This window comes from Pyrgilauda ruficollis, unplaced genomic scaffold (genome assembly GCF_017590135.1).
Source record: "Pyrgilauda ruficollis isolate IOZ18807 unplaced genomic scaffold, ASM1759013v1 scaffold175, whole genome shotgun sequence".
NCBI lineage: Eukaryota > Metazoa > Chordata > Aves > Passeriformes > Passeridae > Pyrgilauda > Pyrgilauda ruficollis.
This window is the reverse complement of record NW_024516431.1, coordinates 300,935-306,610: the sequence shown is the minus strand read 5'-3', so window position 1 is coordinate 306,610 and position 5,676 is coordinate 300,935.

Here is a 5,676-nt window from a genome sequence, read left to right as displayed (position 1 = left end):
AAATGTTACGTATTTGTGACTGTGCATCAAATAGTCAATATGCTTCAAAATTCAGAGTATGAAATGGACTCTGAATTCAAACTTTCTGAAATTGTTACTGTTGCTACACACATCAGAGTTCAGCTAAGTCAGCTGGAAGAAACAGCTCACCCAGGGCACTGGAGCTTCCATTCCAGGTACTGTCACAAACCCCAGCCCAAAAAAGCTAAGCCCAGAGGAGTTTCTCCAACAGGATGCATTACAGCAGGTGAACAGCTGGACTCCACACTGTGTCCTGATGGTCACCACAGCCCTCACCACTCAAGAGGCACAGCTGAAAACTGAGGAGGAAAATAATCCATCAGTGTGCCCCTCTGTACCTGTTCGCCTCACACTGGAAATGAGTCCCTACAAGCTGCTATCAGTAACTGCAAAAGTTCTGTCCCAGGTGTTAAAAGGTTACAAGACAGAGCAAAACACTGAGGCACATGCACAACACTGCATCAATACTGGATGCATTTAAAAGGGCTTCCAAATGGGTGCTAGCAGGGCAAAGCTCGGTTCAGGACAGCCAGACCTTGTTCAGATCTCTGAAAATGTGAACAGCTCCTTAGCCACCTGCCAGTATCTCAGTTTTTCACACCAGCATCATCTTCCATCACCTCAATGGATTTTAACAACCAACATGCTCTCATTGAAGCTCTTGTCAATGCCTCTGACTAGACATTTTGTACCTGCATATGTCCTGGACCAGAGAGAGATTCTACCCAGCAGCCCTCTACACAGAGTCCCTGCATCACAAACAAACGTCTCTGCCCATCCTTATAGCAACTTACTATGCTGCTCTACAATGTGATCTTCTTTAAATGCTCCACTGGTGTCTGCCAGAAGCACAAGTCAATATGAAACTTACAAGTACCAGACAGCTCCTTCATCTCTCCATGACATATAAATCTTCAGGATAAATCCATGCTCTCCAATGTCACTTCTTATAAAAAGACAATCAAAGAAACTAAGGTACAGAAGTGTGAAGACAAGGCGTGTGAGTCAAATTATATTTAACCTCTCATTTAGTGATTAATCTAACAGAAATAATTTGTTACATTTTAAATTTTACTCTCTGGTTCACATGAAGGTTTTTTCAAGTGTTTCTGTTCTGTGCTGAACTCTTCCCCTCCAAGATAAAGCCATTCTTATCCTCAGGAATAAACCTTTAGGTTATTTTTCCTTGCCAATGAAATGAACCCATCCCTGAAGCAGGAGCTCACAGGCTCTTGGCTCAGTGTGACAAATTCCCGTCACATCCCTGGAAGATGCTGAACAGATGGGCATCTCACAGGGCAGGATTTATGCCATACTGTATCCAGACAAATTCAACAGGACCTCAGACATCTTCCAAGGCCAGGGATTGCATCTCTACATACTGCAGGATACAGGATACTGACTCCATAAAGATGCAAAGAGCAGGGCAGCTCAGTCACCAAGTCAGCAGAATTCCTGGCTGCTCCTTGGGTAAGTTCTGCTACTGTTCCTCACTCCAGCTCACCTGAGAGGCCTCTCCACCTGGGCAGCGCCAACTAGAGAAGCTCAGCAGGTGATTGAAATATGCAATTTTGCCATCCCAACAGTGGCCCTTGTTTCTAGTAAGGAGGCAGTTGCAAGCTGGAATTGCTCCAGGATGTCTTGGGCTCTGGGTTCCTCGGAATAGAGTTGCTGCCTGATAATAACCAAGTCACACCAGAAGCCCATCAAGATTATTGCAAATATTCATCCTGCTGCAATATGCCTTAAAAATTACTGACTTTAAGTTGCTTTCCTCCAGTCTGAGGAATGACAAGACTGGAAAAGATACAGAAGACAGCTAAAGCAAGACAAGAAAGGAGACTGCTCCTCCAGCTTATGCTCCACTGGGACAAGGGCCTAACAGAAGAAGTGGAGACAGCAGAGGCAAGAAACCCCTCAGCAAAAGGAGCTCTGGACTGAGCAGAGCGATTAATACTGCATCCAGCAGTGGGAAGATGATGGGAGCTGGCAGCACCCAGGATCACTCTTGGGAACACAACAGGACCTGACCTCTGTTTCCAGCAGTTGCACACTCACTGGGAAAACAAATGGCTCTGATTATTGGCTACTGATCTCAGGCTGGCCCAAACCATTTGAAACCTGTTCATCAGTAATGCCTCTGTGGTACCTACAGGAACAGCAGACAAACAGGCCACAGGAAAGCACATACCTGCTAATGAGCCAGCCCTCAACTACTAATTATCTCTCCTTGATTCCCTCCTTAGCTCATTTGAGACAGAGCAGACTTTATTTTTGTCCTCCCTATTGAATCAGCATCTTCAGCTCCCAGAGGATTTTTTGTCGTCCCTACTGAATCAGCATCTTTAGTTCCCAGAGACCTTTCTGCTGCTGGTAGTACACATGCCAAGAGCCAGCTTCACCAGGGCTAAGCAGGACTGGAGGCCAAAACACTCCCCCCATCTGCCTTTTCCCACACTCCTTGTGGACTCCTGCCTATACCTTTGAAAACACCTCCCTGCAAGGAGTCCTTGGCAGAGCTTGTGACTATAAGGCACCAATGCACTTCCCACATGTTTGCTTCAGTTCAAAACATTCCGAGTCTGTATCTGTCAAGAGGGTAGGGACCTTTCATCTGTCTTTTTCCAAAGGATACTGGCACATCTGTGAAAGGTAAAGCCATAGGAAGCTTCAGAAAAGCATCTACCAAGACAAGAAGGGGGATTCAGTTATCCCCAGTGTGATCAAGAAGAATAAAGCATATGAGCTGCTTAGTGTGGAAAGTTAAACAATCTCTTGGCTCCAGAAGTCAAACCCTAAAGTCAGGATAGCTTGCAAGATGGATGAATTGAACAGTTCTAGCTTTAACAGAGCTTTATAGCAAGTCTCACACACGGGGGGGATCACCATTTGCAAAGACAAAGTAAATTCCCAACCAGAAGCAGCACTTGCTCACAACTTGTCTGCCTTGCTTTGCAAGATGGATCTCAGGGAGCCACTTACAGGACCTGGGCAATATTCTCAGAAACAAGAACTCAGGGGAGAAATGGAAAATGAGTTATGAAGGAATCAATTTTCCAGGACTGTGCCTATTTTAGCACACTCCACAGAAGAGCACAATGCTGACGCTGAGTAGGGAAAAGCATGTCTTGTTCTCACTGACACCCATGTGTGAATAAAAGGCTACTGAGTAATTTTCCCTTTTTTTTTTTAACCATGCCTCATCTTGGAGTGGCTGAGGGGAGTGTCACAGCCAGCTGCAAGAGCAGAGGATGGGTGATCGAGCCTCAGTTCTGTCCTTAAAGTCATAAATACCTTTCTGGTGTTCCTGTGCCACAGCAGTAAACAGAAATACCTGTTTAAACTCTATCACAATTCTGGCCCCCATCCCTTCAGCCTTGCTTCCTCCCAGAAATGAGGGAAGATCTGAGGAGCATGTAGTACTCAGGCAGGGGCTTGCTACTGACACGCAGGCACATATTTGCAGTACATCATACTGGGTAGCAGAAAACGATCCAAAATGTACACACAGGCAGGACTCCTCAAACCTTCACCAAATTTCTCCTGTCTTTAGCATAAAGATGCTACGTGATCATTTACCAGCTTCAGTAAATTCTGCCTTAAGAAAAAAATCAGCATTATCCTCCAGCCTGTTCCCTGGTGAAGCAGTTCTCAGGCTGCCATTTCCCAGCACTGCCGTCAGTGGGACATAACCCTCCAGAGGTCACCTCCAAGGAATGGTCTGCATGAAGGGGTTTGATCAGCCCACCTCCACCTCCAACAAACCCATAGCAAACTCTACTCACTCACAGCCTTACACTGCCCTGCCCCATCATTTCCAAGACCATCACATTGGAGAATAAAATCAGGCATTGCTCCTCACAGTGACAAGAACAGGCTGGCAGGGTTCCTGCACCAGAAACTTCAGCTCCACACCCATGCATGGACCAACAGCAGCCAAACTGCTGAGCCTGACTGAGGCAAACACATCCTGACTGAGGCAAACACAGAATCCTCTGCTGCCAGGAACTCACTCAAGGCTGCAAGAGCTACTCATTGGCTCAAATAATAATTAAACACCAGTACTTACATGGCTGCAGACTTCATCCTAATGCACTCAGCATGCAGTGGCCAAGGCTGAACCTGAGAGAGGATGCTGTGAGTCGTGTCAGTGCAGCACAACCTTCCTCCCTGCCAAGGTGTTCAAACAGAAACAAGAAAAGCAGTAACATGGAAGATCAACTTTGAATCAAGTCCTCCTTCCCTTCACACTGAGTCCCAAGTATGCAGCTTGCATACCTTTGGTAAATAACATGTTTGTGGCCACAAACAAAATGCAAGGACCAACTTTTCAGCCAGCCCCCAGCCCTGCTGCTGCTTTTGGTTCTCTGGTAAGAAAGGTTTTCTAACCTCCTCCCTCCTACCTAACAAGGGGCACCTACAGCTCAGGGAGAACAGCTGGAAGAGTTTGGGCCCAAACATGAGGAAAGGGATGAGGGAGGGAAGCAGAGCAGCTTTGCTAAGGGACCTCCTTCCTTCCCAAAGCACAAAGGCTCCCAACCAGCAAATGGCACCCTCTCTGTCCCTTAGCTCTAGGAGCAGTCACAGTCCAAGAAGTTTTGCTTCCTGGGCAACTCTCACTGCCAAGGATGCTTTGAACAAAAGGACAAATAATAATCATAGAAAAGAAAAAAAAAAATTCAACTCCAGTACAAAAATAATTTAATAAAGGGTAAGTTTCAAGAAAATATGTGTATAGTAACAATATTTTAAGTAAAATGTCCACAAAAATATACATGTCTAATGTGATTACACATTAAGTTTTCCAACAGGTCCTGTTTTATACTTGGTTCAGTCCATGTAGGTTTTCATCTAGGAAAAGCCTTCACTGCTATCAGCCTTCCTGGGACAGTTGAGTTTGCGTAACAGAATCACACAAGAAATGTTTTCTAACTCATTTTAGGCTCATACAAATAAACTTTAGAGGTGGTAACAGTCCAGAATAGATCAGGTCATACCATATAGTTTTAAAAAAAAGTGAATACAAACAAGGAAAGTGAAAGTCAGCTGCCCAAGGGACACTGTCAGGCAGAAATATCAGCCCTACAATACACACCACACAATACTGACACAGCTGGAAAAGGAGGGGCATGAAGGGAAGAAGGGCAAGAGGGAAGGGAAAATCCCAGGAGGATGATTCCTAGGAATTGTGGAACTGCTAAACATGGGGGCTATAGAGAGGCCAGGGAAAAGCACACGTGACCAACATATGCCTAAAAACCGGACAATAGAAGTAACATAGAAGATAAGTTAACTAGAGGAATATGAAAATGAATTAGTGGAGATTGTTTATTTCTTATTTTTCCAAATGGCTACTGAGCTGTAGAATTAACAAGTCTGTTCCAAAAAGCCCTCACCAATAGTGCTAATTCAGTCAAGCCAGAAAGAAAAATCTGGTTACAGAGAGATGGAAGAGTACAGCAGAAAGTAAAGAAAACGTTCCACCAGCAGAGGACAGGAACGCAACGCTGAAGGGGAGATGCCAAACAAGACAGATCAATGTTGTCAGTGGGAGAGGTACAATGCCACAAAAAAACAAACCAAAGGGAACAACACAAAATCCCCATCCCATAGAAAGAAAATGGAAAATGGCTAAAGAAATAAAAGGACACACAC